A 25,055-nucleotide genomic window follows, 5' to 3' on the forward strand; every position below is an offset into this window, starting at 1 on the left:
CAACCAAGGAGCGCCTAAAATGAAAACTTGTGATGGATATTATGGGAGTCAAGCAAACTCCACTCAATCTACAATCGACATAAGGATAGCCAAGTCCCAACCAAGCAGAAGGGACTCTAAAGATGAAAACCTTCTAATTGCTTGTAAAAATTTTGTGGAACATCCTAACTGATTAGGAACCACCATGAGTATCTTTGACGCAGTGAACCAGATTTAATGGCCATTTGGCAAATCCTCTTTCAATAGACTAACTCTGGGGTCAGCTATAACATGCAATAAATTGTAAATGGACAATAAGTATGATGTTTCTGAATGTTACATATATAGGCTTAATGGTAAATACATTGTTTAACCAGTGCCTTTAGATACCACCTGTTCTTACTTGGACAGTCTTGTTCTCGTCAATCTTTTGCCTTCCCTCATTTCCCTTTCTGTAATAAGCATTGAAGTTTGCACCTAAATCTATATAATAAGATATAAAAGAGGATGAAAAATTTTACCCTTGCATGAACTCAGCGAGTTTGGATAAATGTAAGAATTTTGAAGAACAGAACTGTGTTGTTTTGGACTGGAAATGTTGCTGAAGAAAATTGTCGACACAGTTGTACAAGATTACTATAGGGTACTTCTGCAAGTCCTCTCTTACTTCTCTGTGCCATTCATGAAAATCGCTTTTTGATCTTCATTCTCTATAGAATTGTCCCTGTTTTTAGACACCTTTTGAGATACCCCAAATTCATATAATCTGAAAAAAAGCCAATCCTTTCATTTTAGAGTTCCAAGTTAGACTTTGACCGTTAGAATAATGGCATAGCTATTTGTTTGAGTCACTAGTTAACCAATTTTTTTAACAGTTCTAGATTCCTTTTGAGATACCCCAAATTCATATAATCTAAAAAGAACTGATTCTTTCAACTTACGATTTAATTGGATATTCACAGTTAGAAAAATGGCATAGGTTTTTGTTTGAGTCACTGGTTAATCTATTTTTCTATCGGTCCAGGATTTCCCTAAGTTCTCAAGAGAACTTAACATTCAATAGAACTTAGCATTCAATAATTTGAAGAAGAGCATTCATATTTTTTGCCATTACAAAGAAGAAATAGCCTTAGATTTATCCACAAAAATTATTCCACAAATTCCTGTGTATTATGATAATTTGCCATTGCAATTAGTTTAAAGCCAGCATTATTTCTTAGCAATAAAGCCTACATTCATTGAAGCCCCTTTCGCCTGAGCGTTATCCACCATAGCAAAGAGTGTAAGGTCATCCATGCCTGAGTTATACAGTAAAACTTCGGGAAAATTGCCACAGAGAGAATTTTGGATGTCTGAAACACGCAACAAGCGGTTCTAGCAACAAGGCACTGATAGAAAGGGTTCAGAGAGTAACGATAGGTAGCGCATTGCCGATAAGGGATGCTCAAATCCTCTTTACAGCCACAGCCTATAATAATCAGGTCTCCAGAACTTGATCTGCCATCAGAGGTCAAATGACATACTCTGCAAACAGTCTCTGCATTAAAAAAAAAGTGGCGAAAGCTTTTACCTATTAAAAAAATAGCATTCTGATACCAGAGGATTCCCTTACAAGTACCAGAAAAAGTTTTCCTTAAAAACACAACATTCCGAAACCACATGATTGCCTTAGAAGTGTCATATTGCCTTCCTTCTGCCTTATAAGTATCAGTTTAACTGATCTCCACATGAAGAATATAATACGGAAATGAAATTTGATTATTCTAGGTGATCCCTAACCAAAATATGGCCTTCTTGCGTTAAAAGATCTACCAATTTAAATGAAAATATCATTATTCTTCCATCTGAATAGAGATTTAATAAGAGGCAGGGGAGTGGGGCTCAAAAGGTTTTAAGAAGAATCTTCCAATCCAGCAGCACTAAAAAAAGTAAGATTCCATACGTGAGTTACAGCTCAAGTTAAAGCTAGACCAATTCCAGAGATTTGTGTCTAATTTCACTAATTGAGCCATATTTAAAAGAAAATTAGACTTTAGTGATAAATGGTTGTTTATAGGAGCTGCCTAAACCTGTAGCAGACTTCCCTCCCTTGCCGAAGTCTGATGTACAATTCAGTCAGAGTGTTGATTGATCTGGAACTCTGACTGTTTTGGATGATCTGGTTTAATTTAAAATTGGGCAAAACAAACCAATGGAATCATTCCAACACAAAGAATTTTCACTGTGCCTGAAATTCTTGCTGGATTCTTGTCAAATTTGTGGTTGGAAAGAGGGTCTGTTTGCTATACAATTAACGTACTCTATTGTTCATGAGTAGCATGGTTTTTGTACCCCAATGAGCTTGTCAAATATTTCTGAAATGATATTTTGAACAGGTCAATCCTCACAATCATCAGCTAAAGTTATGTGATTTTGGAAGTGCCAAAAGCTCTGGTGAGTTGTTGCACTGTGGTATAAGCATCCAATTGAATTGTCATTGTCCCCTTTTCACCTTACACGTTTGCAAATATGCCTTTTTTCACCTTAAGCTATTTGACAAAAATGGATTTACCATTTACACTCATATCCTATCAAACTCTGCTCGGAAATTTACAAATCACTGTTGATTATATTACAAATAGTCCAATCTTATTTCAAAGAAAAAAATACAAACGAAAGTATAAGTTAACTTTAATACCATATTTAAATAACTATATACAAACTGATCTTAACGTTGGAATAACAACTATAAACAACTTAATATAAACTGATCTTAGCTTTAGAGAGTGACCTTAACTTTGGATCTAGATAATAAAAACACATTCAGATTTGCACAGATAATAAAAATACATTCAAATTTGCATGAAAGAGTGAATAATCGACCCAGGGTCAGATATTCTCCATGGATTTAAAAAATTCTGAGGTTAAGATAAATGATCCTAGTTTTAAATGAATTAAAAATTGCTCTTCTATATAATAGAATATGAAGTTGTTGGGGATTTGCCACCTAACTTAAGAATCTAATTGAGTGGTAGATTGACTTTGGTAGACGTTCTAAATCTGAGGGTAACTCGATTGCAGATTCTGAAATATTTTAAAAATTTGATTGAAATAAACAAAGTTAAACAGTTAACATCACTCATGTCTCTCCGCATTTAGGAATATTCCAGAATATACGTAAAGATGGTCAGGTCCCAACCAAGGAGCGCCTAAAATGAAAACTTGTGATGGATATTATGGGAGTCAAGCAAACTCCACTCAATCTACAATCGACATAAGGATAGCCAAGTCCCAACCAAGCAGAAGGGACTCTAAAGATGAAAACCTTCTAATTGCTTGTAAAAATTTTGTGGAACATCCTAACTGATTAGGAACCACCATGAGTATCTTTGACGCAGTGAACCAGATTTAATGGCCATTTGGCAAATCCTCTTTCAATAGACTAACTCTGGGGTCAGCTATAACATGCAATAAATTGTAAATGGACAATAAGTATGATGTTTCTGAATGTTACATATATAGGCTTAATGGTAAATACATTGTTTAACCAGTGCCTTTAGATACCACCTGTTCTTACTTGGACAGTCTTGTTCTCGTCAATCTTTTGCCTTCCCTCATTTCCCTTTCTGTAATAAGCATTGAAGTTTGCACCTAAATCTATATAATAAGATATAAAAGAGGATGAAAAATTTTACCCTTGCATGAACTCAGCGAGTTTGGATAAATGTAAGAATTTTGAAGAACAGAACTGTGTTGTTTTGGACTGGAAATGTTGCTGAAGAAAATTGTCTACACAGTTGTACAAGATTACTATAGGGTACTTCTGCAAGTCCTCTCTTACTTCTCTGTGCCATTCATGAAAATCGCTTTTTGATCTTCATTCTCTATAGAATTGTCCCTGTTTTTAGACACCTTTTGAGATACCCCAAATTCATATAATCTGAAAAAAAGCCAATCCTTTCATTTTAGAGTTCCAAGTTAGACTTTGACCGTTAGAATAATGGCATAGCTATTTGTTTGAGTCACTAGTTAACCAATTTTTTTAACAGTTCTAGATTCCTTTTGAGATACCCCAAATTCATATAATCTAAAAAGAACTGATTCTTTCAACTTACGACTTAATTGGATATTCACAGTTAGAAAAATGGCATAGGTTTTTGTTTGAGTCACTGGTTAATCTATTTTTCTATCGGTCCAGGATTTCCCTAAGTTCTCAAGAGAACTTAACATTCAATAGAACTTAGCATTCAATAATTTGAAGAAGAGCATTCATATTTTTTGCCATTGCAAAGAAGAAATAGCCTTAGATTTATCCACAAAAATTATTCCACAAATTTCTGTGTATTATGATAATTTGCCATTGCAATTAGTTTAAAGCCAGCATTATTTCTTAGCAATAAAGCCTACATTCATTGAAGCCCCTTTCGCCTGAGCGTTATCCACCATAGCAAAGAGTGTAAGGTCATCCATGCCTGAGTTATACAGTAAAACTTCGGGAAAATTGCCACAGAGAGAATTTTGGATGTCTGAAACACGCAACAAGCGGTTCTAGCAACAAGGTACTGATAGAAAGGGTTCAGAGAGTAACGATAGGTAGCGCATTGCCGATAAGCGATGCTCAAATCCTCTTTACAGCCACAGCCTATAATAATCAGGTCTCCAGAACTTGATCTGCCATCAGAGGTCAAATGACATACTCTGCAAACAGTCTCTGCATTAAAAAAAAAGTGGCGAAAGCTTTTACCTATTAAAAAAATAGCATTCCGATACCAGAGGATTCCCTTACAAGTACCAGAAAAAGTTTTCCTTAAAAACACAACATTCCGAAACCACATGATTGCCTTAGAAGTGTCATATTGCCTTCCTTCTGCCTTATAAGTATCAGTTTAACTGATCTCCACATGAAGAATATAATACGGAAATGAAATTTGATTATTCTAGGTGATCCCTAACCAAAATATGGCCTTCTTGCGTTAAAAGATCTACCAATTTAAATGAAAATATCATTATTCTTCCATTTGAATAGAGATTTAATAAGAGGCAGGGGAGTGGGGCTCAAAAGGTTTTAAGAAGAATCTTCCAATCCAGCAGCACTAAAAGAAGTAAGATTCCATACGTGAGTTACAGCTCAAGTTAAAGCTAGACCAATTCCAGAGATTTGTGTCTAATTTCACTAATTGAGCCATATTTAAAAGAAAACATGTACTGTATGGCGAAGCGAAAATTCCCTTACAATTAACAGAAAAATACATTTTAACTTTATAAAACAACATTCCCATACCACAGGATTGCCTTACAAGTATCAGATTACCTGTTAACTTTATAAAACAACATTCCCATACCACAGGATTGCCTTACAAGTATCAGATTACCTGATCTCCAAAGGAAAAATATAATCCGTAAATGGCATATAATGTCTTTCTAGTATTCTGGCTCAAGGGGATTCTGATCACAAACCCATCAGGTTGGATTTGGACTCTCCATAAGATTTAGATCTGATTCCTTTCTGGTTTAATCCCGGGGGAATCCAGAAGGAAAGGGAGGCTAACCTGATAACTCATGCTTGGGCTATGCCAATTCGCAAGTCTTTTACCTTTGTTTGGGAATAAAATATGAAGGAGGTGAATTATGCTCTTAGAACCCGGGACAATCAATTACAGGCCCCTGCAGCAAGAGATAAAAGAACTCATTCAAAAGATCGAAGATCATCAAGGCTTGATGGAGTCATCAAGGCTTGATGGAGTCCAAACCAATCACTCACAAAAACTTAGAAGAAGAAAAAAACCTAGTAACCAAATATTTAAAATCAACAGGAAAGGAGGAAGAATACTGGCATCTGATGTCTCGAAGCCTCATGTGATATAAATACATCTTTTTTCACAAGCATACTAAATAAAGAGAAACTAGGAATCGAGTAAAGGAAATTTCTTCTGGAGGTCACCTTAAAATATGTTTTTCCTAGGAAATTAAGAGAGGACTTTTGCTTCTTCAATAATCCATATTCTAGAGACAAAGTAAATGGCTCGGAAATGTAGAAATACTTCATCTCGTGTCTCACCTCCATTGTTTTGTATCAGGAATTTTCTCATCTGGTTAAACCGATTAAAGATGACGCAATTGAAACCATCTAGTCCCTAAACATGGTTAAAGATCTGGGATTGGATGACTTCTTTATAATTTTTAATGTGAATGCTTAACTCCTCCATATTTAAATGAAGGTTTGGGGGCAATACCAACTCATCCTTTTTAGCTCTAATTCTGAAGGAGACATAGTTGTCCTCATTCTCTCGATTCTGGACAATCTCAATGTGTAATTTGGCCTAGAAGTTTCTAACAAAAAATTTAGCTATTATGCTCAAAAAGATTTTCCCTACAATCATATCAAAAAACCAAGTTGGTTTCATGAAGCATCGATAAATCATAGACAACATCATTCTTGTTCAGGAGGTGATTCATTCAAGAAAGAAATGGGGTTAGCTGGGTATGATTATCAAACTTGACATGGAAAACACCTTCAATAGAATCCATCACTCCTTTTTATTCTCGGTGATGGAAAAGTTGGGTTTCTGTAATGAGTTCATAAATTGGACTAGAGATTGTATTGGAAGCCTGTGGACAGCTCCTTTAGTAAATGGACTCCCTTGTAATCTCTTCTCCACGTCTAGGGGTTTGAGGCAGGCTTTCAATAGAAGCTCCTAGTAGTAGAAACCTTAATATATTAGTGGCAGAAAACTTAATAAGGAACCTAGAGATGGGAAGAAGGGAAGAGAAGGGAGAATATGAGGACTAAGTATAGAAAACAACAATAAATATGTGTATCATTCCCAGTTTGCTGACGATACATTGTTGTTAGGGGGAGCCTCCAAAATTATTGCTCGGCGATTCAAACCAGTGTTTGATCAATATCTAGACCTGTTGGGGGGCTTCATTGATAAAACAAAGAGCCTAATCATAGGATGGAACTATCCACTTCAAAATATTAATGAAATTGTGATGGTTCTGGGATTCCCTTTAGAATGGAATGGAAATTATTTAAATATCTAGGAATCCCCATTTTGATCGGTGCCTCTAATATGGAGAGTTGAATCAATACCTTAAATAAATTTTCGAAGAAATTTCAAGCCTGGGGTGCTCAATGGCTCTCTTCATTAGGATGTGTTGTGATAGTTAAATATGTTCTATCGTCGCTTCCTGTCTACCTATACTCTGACCTTCTAGACCCAAAAGTTGTGCTCAATCAGATGAGCTTGTTAATTCACAAGTTTCTATGGCAAGGAGGGAGGAATAGTAAACTGGAATGTAATTTGTCTCCCAATGGTTAATGGGGGATTGGCAGTCTAAGACCCTCTATTTATGAATATTGCTCCTAGAGCTACAATCGTTTGGATACTTATTTCAGATTTCAGTGTGTGGTGGAAATTTGGCTTTCTGCCGGAATATTCAACAAGAATTCTCTTCTCAGGGTAGAATCAACTTATTGGGCAGGTCTAGGTTTTACTATTTGAAAGCTGTGAAAGGAAGCAACCCCTCTTATTATTGATCACCTTAGTTGGAAACGGGGAAATAGGTCTTGCTTATATATTTTGAGATAACAAATATTTCCAAATATCCTATTGAGTGGAAGTGAAGAATTCAAAATCCTCGGTCAGTGGATGAAAAAAAATGGTTTTTCTCAAATTAAAGGGCATATAAAAATGGGATATCAAAGGGGTATGGAAGGGTTGGATCAACCTAGAGCTGGTGATTCATTTAAAGCTGGTTTGGGAAAATTAGACTTGAGTGATAAATGGTTGTTTATAGGAGCTGCCTAAACCTGTAGCAGACTTCCCTCCCCTGCCGAAGTCTGCTGTACAATTCAGTCAGAGTGTTGATTGATCTGGAACTCTGACTGTTTTGGATGATCTGGTTTAATTTAAAATTGGGCAAAACAAACCAATGGAATCATTCCAACACAAAGAATTTTCACTGTGCCTGAAATTCTTGCTGGATTCTTGTCAAATATTTTGTTGGAAAGAGGGTCTGTTTGCTATACAATTAACGTACTCTATTGTTCATGAATAGCATGGTTTTTGTACCCCAATGAACTTGTCAAATATTTCTGAAATGATATTTTGAACAGGTCAATCCTCACAATCATCAGCTAAAGTTATGTAATTTTGGAAGTGCCAAAAGCTCTGGTGAGTTGTTGCTCTGTGGTATAAGCATCCAATTGAATTGTCATTGTCCTCTTTTCACCTTACACGTTTGCAAATATGCCTTTTTTCACCTTAAGCTATTTGACAAAAATGGATTTACCATTTACACTCATATCCTATCAAACTCTGCTCGGAAATTTACAAATCACTGTTGATTATATTACAAATAGTCCAATCTTATTTCAAAGAAAAAAATACAAACGAAAGTATAAGTTAACTTTAATACCATATTTAAATAACTATATACAAACTGATCTTAACTTTGGAATAACAACTATAAACAACTTAATACAAACTGATCTTAGCTTTAGAGAGTGACCTTAACTTTGGATCTAGATAATAAAAACACATTCAGATTTGCACAGATAATAAAAATACATTCAAATTTGCATGAAAGAGTGAATAATCGACCCAGGGTTAGATATTCTCCATGGATTTAAAAAATTTTGAGGTTAAGATAAATGATCCTAGTTTTAAATGAATTAAAAATTGCTCTTCTATATAATAGAATATGAAGTTGTTGGGGATTTGCAACCTAACTTAAGAATCTAATTGAGTGGTAGATTGACTTTGGTAGACGTTCTAAATCTGAGGGTAACTCGATTGCAGATTCTGAAATATTTTAAAAATTTGATTGAAATAAACAAAGTTAAACAGTTAACATCACTCATGTCTCTCCCATTTAGGAATATTCCAGAATATACGTAAGGATGGTCAGGTCCCAACCAAGGAGCGCCTAAAATGAAAACTTGTGATGGATATTATGGGAGTCAAGCAAACTCCACTCAATCTACAATCGACATAAGGATAGCCAAGTCCCAACCAAGCAGAAGGGACTCTAAAGATGAAAACCTTCTAATTGCTTGTAAAAATTTTGTGGAACATCCTAACTGATTAGGAACCACCATGAGTATCTTTGACGCAGTGAACCAGATTTAATGGCCATTTGGCAAATCCTCTTTCAATAGACTAACTCTGGGGTCAGCTATAACATGCAATAAATTGTAAATGGACAATAAGTATGATGTTTCTGAATGTTACATATATAGGCTTAATGGTAAATACATTGTTTAACCAGTGCCTTTAGATACCACCTGTTCTTACTTGGACAGTCTTGTTCTCGTCAATCTTTTGCCTTCCCTCATTTCCCTTTCTGTAATAAGCATTGAAGTTTGCACCTAAATCTATATAATAAGATATAAAAGAGGATGAAAAATTTTACCCTTGCATGAACTCAGCGAGTTTGGATAAATGTAAGAATTTTGAAGAACAGAACTGTGTTGTTTTGGACTGGAAATGTTGCTGAAGAAAATTGTCTACACAGTTGTACAAGATTACTATAGGGTACTTCTGCAAGTCCTCTCTTACTTCTCTGTGCCATTCATGAAAATCGCTTTTTGATCTTCATTCTCTATAGAATTGTCCCTGTTTTTAGACACCTTTTGAGATACCCCAAATTCATATAATCTGAAAAAAAGCCAATCCTTTCATTTTAGAGTTCCAAGTTAGACTTTGACCGTTAGAATAATGGCATAGCTATTTGTTTGAGTCACTAGTTAACCAATTTTTTTAACAGTTCTAGATTCCTTTTGAGATACCCCAAATTCATATAATCTAAAAAGAACTGATTCTTTCAACTTACGATTTAATTGGATATTCACAGTTAGAAAAATGGCATAGGTTTTTGTTTGAGTCACTGGTTAATCTATTTTTCTATCGGTCCAGGATTTCCCTAAGTTCTCAAGAGAACTTAACATTCAATAGAACTTAGCATTCAATAATTTGAAGAAGAGCATTCATATTTTTTGCCATTACAAAGAAGAAATAGCCTTAGATTTATCCACAAAAATTATTCCACAAATTCCTGTGTATTATGATAATTTGCCATTGCAATTAGTTTAAAGCCAGCATTATTTCTTAGCAATAAAGCCTACATTCATTGAAGCCCCTTTCGCCTGAGCGTTATCCACCATAGCAAAGAGTGTAAGGTCATCCATGCCTGAGTTATACAGTAAAACTTCGGGAAAATTGCCACAGAGAGAATTTTGGATGTCTGAAACACGCAACAAGCGGTTCTAGCAACAAGGCACTGATAGAAAGGGTTCAGAGAGTAACGATAGGTAGCGCATTGCCGATAAGGGATGCTCAAATCCTCTTTACAGCCACAGCCTATAATAATCAGGTCTCCAGAACTTGATCTGCCATCAGAGGTCAAATGACATACTCTGCAAACAGTCTCTGCATTAAAAAAAAAGTGGCGAAAGCTTTTACCTATTAAAAAAATAGCATTCTGATACCAGAGGATTCCCTTACAAGTACCAGAAAAAGTTTTCCTTAAAAACACAACATTCCGAAACCACATGATTGCCTTAGAAGTGTCATATTGCCTTCCTTCTGCCTTATAAGTATCAGTTTAACTGATCTCCACATGAAGAATATAATACGGAAATGAAATTTGATTATTCTAGGTGATCCCTAACCAAAATATGGCCTTCTTGCGTTAAAAGATCTACCAATTTAAATGAAAATATCATTATTCTTCCATCTGAATAGAGATTTAATAAGAGGCAGGGGAGTGGGGCTCAAAAGGTTTTAAGAAGAATCTTCCAATCCAGCAGCACTAAAAAAAGTAAGATTCCATACGTGAGTTACAGCTCAAGTTAAAGCTAGACCAATTCCAGAGATTTGTGTCTAATTTCACTAATTGAGCCATATTTAAAAGAAAATTAGACTTGAGTGATAAATGGTTGTTTATAGGAGCTGCCTAAACCTGTAGCAGACTTCCCTCCCTTGCCGAAGTCTGCTGTACAATTCAGTCAGAGTGTTGATTGATCTGGAACTCTGACTGTTTTGGATGATCTGGTTTAATTTAAAATTGGGCAAAACAAACCAATGGAATCATTCCAACACAAAGAATTTTCACTGTGCCTGAAATTCTTGCTGGATTCTTGTCAAATTTGTGGTTGGAAAGAGGGTCTGTTTGCTATACAATTAACGTACTCTATTGTTCATGAGTAGCATGGTTTTTGTACCCCAATGAGCTTGTCAAATATTTCTGAAATGATATTTTGAACAGGTCAATCCTCACAATCATCAGCTAAAGTTATGTAATTTTGGAAGTGCCAAAAGCTCTGGTGAGTTGTTGCACTGTGGTATAAGCATCCAATTGAATTGTCATTGTCCCCTTTTCACCTTACACGTTTGCAAATATGCCTTTTTTCACCTTAAGCTATTTGACAAAAATGGATTTACCATTTACACTCATATCCTATCAAACTCTGCTCGGAAATTTACAAATCACTGTTGATTATATTACAAATAGTCCAATCTTATTTCAAAGAAAAAAATACAAACGAAAGTATAAGTTAACTTTAATACCATATTTAAATAACTATATACAAACTGATCTTAACGTTGGAATAACAACTATAAACAACTTAATATAAACTGATCTTAGCTTTAGAGAGTGACCTTAACTTTGGATCTAGATAATAAAAACACATTCAGATTTGCACAGATAATAAAAATACATTCAAATTTGCATGAAAGAGTGAATAATCGACCCAGGGTCAGATATTCTCCATGGATTTAAAAAATTCTGAGGTTAAGATAAATGATCCTAGTTTTAAATGAATTAAAAATTGCTCTTCTATATAATAGAATATGAAGTTGTTGGGGATTTGCCACCTAACTTAAGAATCTAATTGAGTGGTAGATTGACTTTGGTAGACGTTCTAAATCTGAGGGTAACTCGATTGCAGATTCTGAAATATTTTAAAAATTTGATTGAAATAAACAAAGTTAAACAGTTAACATCACTCATGTCTCTCCGCATTTAGGAATATTCCAGAATATACGTAAAGATGGTCAGGTCCCAACCAAGGAGCGCCTAAAATGAAAACTTGTGATGGATATTATGGGAGTCAAGCAAACTCCACTCAATCTACAATCGACATAAGGATAGCCAAGTCCCAACCAAGCAGAAGGGACTCTAAAGATGAAAACCTTCTAATTGCTTGTAAAAATTTTGTGGAACATCCTAACTGATTAGGAACCACCATGAGTATCTTTGACGCAGTGAACCAGATTTAATGGCCATTTGGCAAATCCTCTTTCAATAGACTAACTCTGGGGTCAGCTATAACATGCAATAAATTGTAAATGGACAATAAGTATGATGTTTCTGAATGTTACATATATAGGCTTAATGGTAAATACATTGTTTAACCAGTGCCTTTAGATACCACCTGTTCTTACTTGGACAGTCTTGTTCTCGTCAATCTTTTGCCTTCCCTCATTTCCCTTTCTGTAATAAGCATTGAAGTTTGCACCTAAATCTATATAATAAGATATAAAAGAGGATGAAAAATTTTACCCTTGCATGAACTCAGCGAGTTTGGATAAATGTAAGAATTTTGAAGAACAGAACTGTGTTGTTTTGGACTGGAAATGTTGCTGAAGAAAATTGTCTACACAGTTGTACAAGATTACTATAGGGTACTTCTGCAAGTCCTCTCTTACTTCTCTGTGCCATTCATGAAAATCGCTTTTTGATCTTCATTCTCTATAGAATTGTCCCTGTTTTTAGACACCTTTTGAGATACCCCAAATTCATATAATCTGAAAAAAAGCCAATCCTTTCATTTTAGAGTTCCAAGTTAGACTTTGACCGTTAGAATAATGGCATAGCTATTTGTTTGAGTCACTAGTTAACCAATTTTTTTAACAGTTCTAGATTCCTTTTGAGATACCCCAAATTCATATAATCTAAAAAGAACTGATTCTTTCAACTTACGACTTAATTGGATATTCACAGTTAGAAAAATGGCATAGGTTTTTGTTTGAGTCACTGGTTAATCTATTTTTCTATCGGTCCAGGATTTCCCTAAGTTCTCAAGAGAACTTAACATTCAATAGAACTTAGCATTCAATAATTTGAAGAAGAGCATTCATATTTTTTGCCATTGCAAAGAAGAAATAGCCTTAGATTTATCCACAAAAATTATTCCACAAATTTCTGTGTATTATGATAATTTGCCATTGCAATTAGTTTAAAGCCAGCATTATTTCTTAGCAATAAAGCCTACATTCATTGAAGCCCCTTTCGCCTGAGCGTTATCCACCATAGCAAAGAGTGTAAGGTCATCCATGCCTGAGTTATACAGTAAAACTTCGGGAAAATTGCCACAGAGAGAATTTTGGATGTCTGAAACACGCAACAAGCGGTTCTAGCAACAAGGTACTGATAGAAAGGGTTCAGAGAGTAACGATAGGTAGCGCATTGCCGATAAGCGATGCTCAAATCCTCTTTACAGCCACAGCCTATAATAATCAGGTCTCCAGAACTTGATCTGCCATCAGAGGTCAAATGACATACTCTGCAAACAGTCTCTGCATTAAAAAAAAAGTGGCGAAAGCTTTTACCTATTAAAAAAATAGCATTCCGATACCAGAGGATTCCCTTACAAGTACCAGAAAAAGTTTTCCTTAAAAACACAACATTCCGAAACCACATGATTGCCTTAGAAGTGTCATATTGCCTTCCTTCTGCCTTATAAGTATCAGTTTAACTGATCTCCACATGAAGAATATAATACGGAAATGAAATTTGATTATTCTAGGTGATCCCTAACCAAAATATGGCCTTCTTGCGTTAAAAGATCTACCAATTTAAATGAAAATATCATTATTCTTCCATTTGAATAGAGATTTAATAAGAGGCAGGGGAGTGGGGCTCGAAAGGTTTTAAGAAGAATCTTCCAATCCAGCAGCACTAAAAGAAGTAAGATTCCATACGTGAGTTACAGCTCAAGTTAAAGCTAGACCAATTCCAGAGATTTGTGTCTAATTTCACTAATTGAGCCATATTTAAAAGAAAACATGTACTGTATGGCGAAGCGAAAATTCCCTTACAATTAACAGAAAAATACATTTTAACTTTATAAAACAACATTCCCATACCACAGGATTGCCTTACAAGTATCAGATTACCTGTTAACTTTATAAAACAACATTCCCATACCACAGGATTGCCTTACAAGTATCAGATTACCTGATCTCCAAAGGAAAAATATAATCCGTAAATGGCATATAATGTCTTTCTAGTATTCTAGCTCAAGGGGATTCTGATCACAAACCCATCAGGTTGGATTTGGGCTCTCCATAAGATTTAGATCTGATTCCTTTCTGGTTTAATCCCGGGGGAATCCAGAAGGAAAGGGAGGCTAACCTGATAACTCATGCTTGGGCTATGCCAATTCGCAAGTCTTTTACCTTTGTTTGGGAATAAAATATGAAGGAGGTGAATTATGCTCTTAGAACCCGGGACAATCAATTACAGGCCCCTGCAGCAAGAGATAAAAGAACTCATTCAAAAGATCGAAGATCATCAAGGCTTGATGGAGTCATCAAGGCTTGATGGAGTCCAAACCAATCACTCACAAAAACTTAGAAGAAGAAAAAAACCTAGTAACCAAATATTTAAAATCAACAGGAAAGGAGGAAGAATACTGGCATCTGATGTCTCGAAGCCTATGGTTAAAGGCATGTGATATAAATACATCTTTTTTCACAAGCATACTAAATAAAGAGAAACTAGGAATCGAGTAAAGGAAATTTCTTCTGGAGGTCACCTTAAAATATGTTTTTCCTAGGAAATTAAGAGAGGACTTTTGCTTCTTCAATAATCCATATTCTAGAGACAAAGTAAATGGCTCGGAAATGTAGAAATACTTCATCTCGTGTCTCACCTCCATTGTTTTGTATCAGGAATTTTCTCATCTGGTTAAACCGATTAAAGATGACGCAATTGAAACCATCTAGTCCCTAAACATGGTTAAAGATCTGGGATTGGATGACTTCTTTATAATTTTTAATGTGAATGCTTAACTCCTCCATATTTAAATGAAGGTTTGGGGGCAATACCAACTCATCCTTTTTAGCTCTAATTCTGAAGGAGACATAGTTGTCCTCATTCTCTCGATTCTGGACAATCTCAATGTGTAATTTGGCCTAGAAGTTTCTAACAAAAAATTTAGCTATTATGCTCAAAAAGATTTTCCCTACAATCATATCAAAAAACCAAGTTGGTTTCATGAAGCATCGATAAATCATAGACAACATCATTCTTGTTCAGGAGGTAATTCATTCAAGAAAGAAATGGGGTTAGCTGGGTATGATTATCAAACTTGACATGGAAAACACCTTCAATAGAATCCATCACTCCTCGGTGATGGAAAAGTTGGGTTTCTGTAATGAGTTCATAAATTGGACTAGAGATTGTATTGGAAGCCTGTGGATAGCTCCTTTAGTAAATGGACTCGCTAGTAAGGGGTTTGAGGCAGGCTTCCAATACAAGCTCCTAGTAGTAGAAACCTTAATATATTAGTGGCAGAAAACTTAATAAGGAACCTAGAGATGGGAAGAAGGGAAGGGAAGGGAGAATATGAGGACTAAGTATAGAAAACAACAATAAATATGTGTATCATTCCCAGTTTGCTGACGATACATTGTTGTTAGGGGGAGCCTCCAAAATTATTGCTCGGCGATTCAAACCAGTGTTGGATCAATATCTAGACCTATTGGGGGGCTTCATTGATAAAACAAAGAGCCTAATCATAGGATGGAACTGTCCACTTCAAAATATTAATGAAATTGTGATGGTTCTGGGATTCCCTTTAGAATGGAATGGAAATTATTTAAATATCTAGGAATCCCCATTTTGATCGGTGCCTCTAATATGGAGAGTTGAATCAATAGCTTAAATAAATTTTCGAAGAAATTTCAAGCCTGGGGTGCTCAATGGCTCTCTTCATTAGGATGTGTTGTGATAGTTAAATATGTTCTATCGTCGCTTCCTGTCTACCTATACTCTGACCTTCTAGACCCAAAAGTTGTGCTCAATCAGATGAGCTTGTTAATTCACAAGTTTGGAATGTAATTTGTCTCCCAATGGTTAATGGGGGATTGGCAGTCTAAGACCCTCTATTTATGAATATTGCTCCTAGAGCTACAATCATTTGGATACTTATTTCAGATTTCAGTGTGTGGTGGAAATTTGGCTTTCTGCCGGAATATTCAATAAGAATTCTCTCATCAGGGTAGAATCAACTTATTGGGCAGGTCTAGGTTTTACTATTTGAAAGCTGTGAAAGGAAGCAACCCCTCTTATTATTGATCACCTTAGTTGGAAACGGGGAAATAGGTCTTGCTTATATATTTTGAGATAACAAATATTTCCAAATATCCTATTGAGTGGAAGTGAAGAATTCAAAATCCTCGCTCAGTGGATGAAAAAAATGGTTTTTCTCAAATTAAAGGACATATAAAAATGGGATATCAAAGGGGTATGGAAGGGTTGGATCAACCTAGAGCTGGTGATTCATTTAAAGCTGGTTTGGGATAATTAGACTTGAGTGATAAATGGTTGTTTATAGGAGCTGCCTAAACCTGTAGCAGACTTCCCTCCCCTGCCGAAGTCTGTTGTACAATTCAGTCAGAGTGTTGATTGATCTGGAACTCTGACTGTTTTGGATGATCTGGTTTAATTTAAAATTGGGCAAAACAAACCAATGGAATCATTCCAACACAAAGAATTTTCACTGTGCCTGAAATTCTTGCTGGATTCTTGTCAAATTTTTTGTTGGAAAGAGGGTCTGTTTGCTATACAATTAACGTACTCTATTGTTCATGAATAGCATGGTTTTTGTACCCCAATGAACTTGTCAAATATTTCTGAAATGATATTTTGAACAGGTCAATCCTCACAATCATCAGCTAAAGTTATGTAATTTTGGAAGTGCCAAAAGCTCTGGTGAGTTGTTGCTCTGTGGTATAAGCATCCAATTGAATTGTCATTGTCCTCTTTTCACCTTACACGTTTGCAAATATGCCTTTTTTCACCTTAAGCTATTTGACAAAAATGGATTTACCATTTACACTCATATCCTATCAAACTCTGCTCGGAAATTTACAAATCACTGTTGATTATATTACAAATAGTCCAATCTTATTTCAAAGAAAAAAATACAAACGAAAGTATAAGTTAACTTTAATACCATATTTAAATAACTATATACAAACTGATCTTAACTTTGGAATAACAACTATAAACAACTTAATACAAACTGATCTTAGCTTTAGAGAGTGACCTTAACTTTGGATCTAGATAATAAAAACACATTCAGATTTGCACAGATAATAAAAATACATTCAAATTTGCATGAAAGAGTGAATAATCGACCCAGGGTTAGATATTCTCCATGGATTTAAAAAATTCTGAGGTTAAGATAAATGATCCTAGTTTTAAATGAATTAAAAATTGCTCTTCTATATAATAGAATATGAAGTTGTTGGGGATTTGCAACCTAACTTAAGAATCTAATTGAGTGGTAGATTGACTTTGGTAGACGTTCTAAATCTGAGGGTAACTCGATTGCAGATTCTGAAATATTTTAAAAATTTGATTGAAATAAACAAAGTTAAACAGTTAACATCACTCATGTCTCTCCCCATTTAGGAATATTCCAGAATATACGTAAGGATGGTCAGGTCCCAACCAAGGAGCGCCTAAAATGAAAACTTGTGATGGATATTATGGGAGTCAAGCAAACTCCACTCAATCTACAATCGACATAAGGATAGCCAAGTCCCAACCAAGCAGAAGGGACTCTAAAGATGAAAACCTTCTAATTGCTTGTAAAAATTTTGTGGAACATCCTAACTGATTAGGAACCACCATGAGTATCTTTGACGCAGTGAACCAGATTTAATGGCCATTTGGCAAATCCTCTTTCAATAGACTAACTCTGGGGTCAGCTATAACATGCAATAAATTGTAAATGGACAATAAGTATGATGTTTCTGAATGTTACATATATAGGCTTAATGGTAAATACATTGTTTAACCAGTGCCTTTAGATACCACCTGTTCTTACTTGGACAGTCTTGTTCTCGTCAATCTTTTGCCTTCCCTCATTTCCCTTTCTGTAATAAGCATTGAAGTTTGCACCTAAATCTATATAATAAGATATAAAAGAGGATGAAAAATTTTACCCTTGCATGAACTCAGCGAGTTTGGATAAATGTAAGAATTTTGAAGAACAGAACTGTGTTGTTTTGGACTGGAAATGTTGCTGAAGAAAATTGTCGACACAGTTGTACAAGATTACTATAGGGTACTTCTGCAAGTCCTCTCTTACTTCTCTGTGCCATTCATGAAAATCGCTTTTTGATCTTCATTCTCTATAGAATTGTCCCTGTTTTTAGACACCTTTTGAGATACCCCAAATTCATATAATCTGAAAAAAAGCCAATCCTTTCATTTTAGAGTTCCAAGTTAGACTTTGACCGTTAGAATAATGGCATAGCTATTTGTTTGAGTCACTAGTTAACCAATTTTTTTAACAGTTCTAGATTCCTTTTGAGATACCCCAAATTCATATAATCTAAAAAGAACTGATTCTTTCAACTTACGATTTAATTGGATATTCACAGTTAGAAAAATGGCATAGGTTTTTGTTTGAGTCACTGGTTAATCTATTTTTCTATCGGTCCAGGATTTCCCTAAGTTCTCAAGAGAACTTAACATTCAATAGAACTTAGCATTCAATAATTTGAAGAAGAGCATTCATATTTTTTGCCATTACAAAGAAGAAATAGCCTTAGATTTATCCACAAAAATTATTCCACAAATTCCTGTGTATTATGATAATTTTCCATTGCAATTAGTTTAAAGCCAGCATTATTTCTTAGCAATAAAGCCTACATTCATTGAAGCCCCTTTCGCCTGAGCGTTATCCACCATAGCAAAGAGTGTAAGGTCATCCATGCCTGAGTTATACAGTAAAACTTCGGGAAAATTGCCACAGAGAGAATTTTGGATGTCTGAAACACGCAACAAGCGGTTCTAGCAACAAGGTACTGATAGAAAGGGTTCAGAGAGTAACGATAGGTAGCGCATTGCCGATAAGGGATGCTCAAATCCTCTTTACAGCCACAGCCTATAATAATCAGGTCTCCAGAACTTGATCTGCCATCAGAGGTCAAATGACATACTCTGCAAACAGTCTCTGCATTAAAAAAAAAGTGGCGAAAGCTTTTACTTATTAAAAAAATAGCATTCCGATACCAGAGGATTCCCTTACAAGTACCAGAAAAAGTTTTCCTTAAAAACACAACATTCCGAAACCACATGATTGCCTTAGAAGTGTCATATTGCCTTCCTTCTGCCTTATAAGTATCAGTTTAACTGATCTCCACATGAAGAATATAATACGGAAATGAAATTTGATTATTCTAGGTGATCCCTAACCAAAATATGGCCTTCTTGCGTTAAAAGATCTACCAATTTAAATGAAAATATCATTATTCTTCCATCTGAATAGAGATTTAATAAGAGGCAGGGGAGTGGGGCTCAAAAGGTTTTAAGAAGAATCTTCCAATCCAGCAGCACTAAAAAAAGTAAGATTCCATACGTGAGTTACAGCTCAAGTTAAAGCTAGACCAATTCCAGAGATTTGTGTCTAATTTCACTAATTGAGCCATATTTAAAAGAAAATTAGACTTGAGTGGTAAATGGTTGTTTATAGGAGCTGCCTAAACCTGTAGCAGACTTCCCTCCCCTGCCGAAGTCTGCTGTACAATTCAGTCAGAGTGTTGATTGATCTGGAACTCTGACTGTTTTGGATGATCTGGTTTAATTTAAAATTGGGCAAAACAAACCAATGGAATCATTCCAACACAAAGAATTTTCACTGTGCCTGAAATTCTTGCTGGATTCTTGTCAAATTTGTGGTTGGAAAGAGGGTCTGTTTGCTATACAATTAACGTACTCTATTGTTCATGAGTAGCATGGTTTTTGTACCCCAATGAGCTTGTCAAATATTTCTGAAATGATATTTTGAACAGGTCAATCCTCACAATCATCAGCTAAAGTTATGTAATTTTGGAAGTGCCAAAAGCTCTGGTGAGTTGTTGCACTGTGGTATAAGCATCCAATTGAATTGTCATTGTCCCCTTTTCACCTTACACGTTTGCAAATATGCCTTTTTTCACCTTAAGCTATTTGACAAAAATGGATTTACCATTTACACTCATATCCTATCAAACTCTGCTCGGAAATTTACAAATCACTGTTGATTATATTACAAATAGTCCAATCTTATTTCAAAGAAAAAAATACAAACGAAAGTATAAGTTAACTTTAATACCATATTTAAATAACTATATACAAACTGATCTTAACGTTGGAATAACAACTATAAACAACTTAATATAAACTGATCTTAGCTTTAGAGAGTGACCTTAACTTTGGATCTAGATAATAAAAACACATTCAGATTTGCACAGATAATAAAAATACATTCAAATTTGCATGAAAGAGTGAATAATCGACCCAGGGTTAGATATTCTCCATGGATTTAAAAAATTCTGAGGTTAAGATAAATGATCCTAGTTTTAAATGAATTAAAAATTGCTCTTCTATATAATAGAATATGAAGTTGTTGGGGATTTGCCACCTAACTTAAGAATCTAATTGAGTGGTAGATTGACTTTGGTAGACGTTCTAAATCTGAGGGTAACTCGATTGCAGATTCTGAAATATTTTAAAAATTTGATTGAAATAAACAAAGTTAAACAGTTAACATCACTCATGTCTCTCCGCATTTAGGAATATTCCAGAATATACGTAAAGATGGTCAGGTCCCAACCAAGGAGCGCCTAAAATGAAAACTTGTGATGGATATTATGGGAGTCAAGCAAACTCCACTCAATCTACAATCGACATAAGGATAGCCAAGTCCCAACCAAGCAGAAGGGACTCTAAAGATGAAAACCTTCTAATTGCTTGTAAAAATTTTGTGGAACATCCTAACTGATTAGGAACCACCATGAGTATCTTTGACGCAGTGAACCAGATTTAATGGCCATTTGGCAAATCCTCTTTCAATAGACTAACTCTGGGGTCAGCTATAACATGCAATAAATTGTAAATGGACAATAAGTATGATGTTTCTGAATGTTACATATATAGGCTTAATGGTAAATACATTGTTTAACCAGTGCCTTTAGATACCACCTGTTCTTACTTGGACAGTCTTGTTCTCGTCAATCTTTTGCCTTCCCTCATTTCCCTTTCTGTAATAAGCATTGAAGTTTGCACCTAAATCTATATAATAAGATATAAAAGAGGATGAAAAATTTTACCCTTGCATGAACTCAGCGAGTTTGGATAAATGTAAGAATTTTGAAGAACAGAACTGTGTTGTTTTGGACTGGAAATGTTGCTGAAGAAAATTGTCTACACAGTTGTACAAGATTACTATAGGGTACTTCTGCAAGTCCTCTCTTACTTCTCTGTGCCATTCATGAAAATCGCTTTTTGATCTTCATTCTCTATAGAATTGTCCCTGTTTTTAGACACCTTTTGAGATACCCCAAATTCATATAATCTGAAAAAAAGCCAATCCTTTCATTTTAGAGTTCCAAGTTAGACTTTGACCGTTAGAATAATGGCATAGCTATTTGTTTGAGTCACTAGTTAACCAATTTTTTTAACAGTTCTAGATTCCTTTTGAGATACCCCAAATTCATATAATCTAAAAAGAACTGATTCTTTCAACTTACGACTTAATTGGATATTCACAGTTAGAAAAATGGCATAGGTTTTTGTTTGAGTCACTGGTTAATCTATTTTTCTATCGGTCCAGGATTTCCCTAAGTTCTCAAGAGAACTTAACATTCAATAGAACTTAGCATTCAATAATTTGAAGAAGAGCATTCATATTTTTTGCCATTGCAAAGAAGAAATAGCCTTAGATTTATCCACAAAAATTATTCCACAAATTCCTGTGTATTATGATAATTTGCCATTGCAATTAGTTTAAAGCCAGCATTATTTCTTAGCAATAAAGCCTACATTCATTGAAGCCCCTTTCGCCTGAGCGTTATCCACCATAGCAAAGAGTGTAAGGTCATCCATGCCTGAGTTATACAGTAAAACTTCGGGAAAATTGCCACAGAGAGAATTTTGGATGTCTGAAACACGCAACAAGCGGTTCTAGCAACAAGGTACTGATAGAAAGGGTTCAGAGAGTAACGATAGGTAGCGCATTGCCGATAAGCGATGCTCAAATCCTCTTTACAGCCACAGCCTATAATAATCAGGTCTCCAGAACTTGATCTGCCATCAGAGGTCAAATGACATACTCTGCAAACAGTCTCTGCATTAAAAAAAAAGTGGCGAAAGCTTTTACCTATTAAAAAAATAGCATTCCGATACCAGAGGATTCCCTTACAAGTACCAGAAAAAGTTTTCCTTAAAAACACAACATTCCGAAACCACATGATTGCCTTAGAAGTGTCATATTGCCTTCCTTCTGCCTTATAAGTATCAGTTTAACTGATCTCCACATGAAGAATATAATACGGAAATGAAATTTGATTATTCTAGGTGATCCCTAACCAAAATATGGCCTTCTTGCGTTAAAAGATCTACCAATTTAAATGAAAATATCATTATTCTTCCATTTGAATAGAGATTTAATAAGAGGCAGGGGAGTGGGGCTCAAAAGGTTTTAAGAAGAATCTTCCAATCCAGCAGCACTAAAAGAAGTAAGATTCCATACGTGAGTTACAGCTCAAGTTAAAGCTAGACCAATTCCAGAGATTTGTGTCTAATTTCACTAATTGAGCCATATTTAAAAGAAAACATGTACTGTATGGCGAAGCGAAAATTCCCTTACAATTAACAGAAAAATACATTTTAACTTTATAAAACAACATTCCCATACCACAGGATTGCCTTACAAGTATCAGATTACCTGTTAACTTTATAAAACAACATTCCCATACCACAGGATTGCCTTACAAGTATCAGATTACCTGATCTCCAAAGGAAAAATATAATCCGGAAATGGCGAAGCGAAAATTCCCTTACAATTAACAGAAAAATACATTTAACTTTATAAAACAACATTCCCATACCACAGGATTGCCTTACAAGTATCAGATTACCTTATCTCCAAAGGAAAAATATAATCCGGAAATGCAATTGGATTTTTCTGGGTGATCCGTAACGAAAATATGCCCTGCTTGCATCAAAAGGTCTGTCGATTTAAATGCAAATATCATTATTCTTCCACTTGAATAGAGATTTAATAAGAGATAGGGGAGTGCGGGGGCTCAGAAGTTTTGAAGAAGGATCTTCCAATCCAGCAGAATAAAAAGATATAAGATTAGATATGTAAGTTACAGTTCAAGTTAAAACTGTACCAGTCCCAGAGATTTGCGTCAAATTTCACAAATTGAGACATTTCAAAGAAAACTGGACCAGTCCCAGAGATTTGTGTCAAATTTCAGAAATTGAGACATTTAAAAGAACACATGGACTGTATGGGGAAGCGGAGATAAAGAACCGGTTATTCCAATGCTGAGGTTTCTGTAAAACATTAAAATTCATGTATGAGATGTGAGACCTACCTATTGCCTCTGATCTTGAACCATGTCTCTGCGCATTGCCGATGAGCGATGCTCAAATCCTCTTTACAGCCACAGCCAATAATAATCAGGTCTCCAGAACTTGATCTGCCATCAGAGGTCAAATGACATACTCTGCAAACAGTCTCTGCATCATCGCCGACACTATGGGCTGCCGCTCCAAAAATCTGAAAATCCAAACCAAAAATGGTCTGAATACCGCCACCCACTTCGACATACCTATAAAATTTCCCTGTGTCGCTTCAGACCTCAGAACGTTTTTCACCGATGATCTAATGGCTGGAGATGATTTAATCGTCTAACAATCCATTTAACGGCCCACGTTGAGACACAGTGGCATGGAGGGGAGTTCGTCTCAGAGGGAACGCCTTACGGCGTAAAAATATATAATTCATACAATTAATATTTAGAAAAATATAAAAATATATAATGCATACAAATTCTTCTAACATGAATTTATTTAGAAAAATATAAAAATATATAATTCATACAATTAATATTTAGAAAAATATAAAAATATATAATTCATACAATTAATATTTAGAAAAATATAAAAATATATAATGCATACAATTAATTGAATTTATGGGAAGTGGGAAGTGGTTACAGGTTGTTTCATTGTTTAAGTATCATTAGCCCTTATAATATCACTTCACTTCAAGATGGGCGGGCAAATGAAGAAATAAAGAAAAACATAGTATCATTATATACTTAAACAATGAAACAACCTGTAACCACTTCCCACTTCCCATAAATTCAATTAATTGTATGCATTATATATTTTTATATTTTTCTAAATATTAATTGTATGAATTATATATTTTTATATTTTTCTAAATAAATTTATGTTAGTAGAATTGAACACTTCATATTTTCTGAATAATTTAATTTTCCACTTTAAACTTCATATAGAGCAAACTAGGAATAAACTAGTTTGCTCTATATGAAGCTTAAAGTGAAAAATTATTTAGAAAATATGAATTGTTCAATTCCTCTAATATGGATTTATTTAGAAAAATAAAAAATATTGGAGCTAGTATTTTTGTTTCTAATATTTTATTTGAGCGTTTTTTTCTTAATGTTGGATTTGAGAGATCTTGTATTTTATTTTGCTCTTTTTCTTTCTTTTTTTTGGGCTTTTTTGGGCTGACAGTGATCTTTGCTTCCTCATTTCCTTCATTTTGTTTATAAATTTTTTCTTTGTTTTTAATATTTTATTAGAGTGTTTTTTCTTAATGTTGGATTTGAGAAATCTTGTATTTTATTTTGCTCTTTTTCTTTTTTTTTGGGGCTCACGGTGATCTTTGCTTTCTCATTTTTCTCATTTTGTTTATAAATTTTTATTTTTGGTTTTAGTTGTCAAATTTATTTGTATCTTTATTTATTCGTATCTTATCTCTTAAT

General features: G+C 34.8%; 1 long non-coding RNA gene across 14 annotated transcripts; it reads right to left on the minus strand.

Moving 5' to 3' along the window:
- Nucleotides 1-603: 603 nt before the first annotated feature.
- LOC149264403 (uncharacterized) lies at nt 604-24,029 on the minus strand. 14 transcript variants are annotated; one of them, XR_016259721.1, is made up of 13 exons: nt 23,634-24,029; nt 23,169-23,242; nt 22,072-22,362; nt 21,360-21,604; nt 18,919-19,209; nt 13,241-13,504; nt 12,529-12,773; nt 10,088-10,378; nt 9,376-9,620; nt 4,366-4,656; nt 3,654-3,898; nt 1,213-1,503; nt 604-745 (listed from the first exon to the last, which is right to left on the minus strand). It is a non-coding gene; the product is annotated as an uncharacterized LOC149264403 (long non-coding RNA). The 14 variants fall into 14 exon arrangements; XR_016259726.1 differs by lacking the exon at nt 1,213-1,503 and having other exon boundaries at nt 23,634-24,027; XR_016259731.1 differs by lacking the exon at nt 604-745 and having other exon boundaries at nt 1,235-1,503; nt 22,072-22,335; nt 23,634-24,028.
- Between the last annotated feature and the right edge of the window lie 1,026 nt (nt 24,030-25,055).

Source organism: Pinus tabuliformis, chromosome 6, assembly GCF_031772625.1.
Source record: "Pinus tabuliformis cultivar Carrire ecotype Pingquan chromosome 6, CPIR1, whole genome shotgun sequence".
NCBI classification, from domain to species: domain Eukaryota; kingdom Viridiplantae; phylum Streptophyta; class Pinopsida; order Pinales; family Pinaceae; genus Pinus; species Pinus tabuliformis.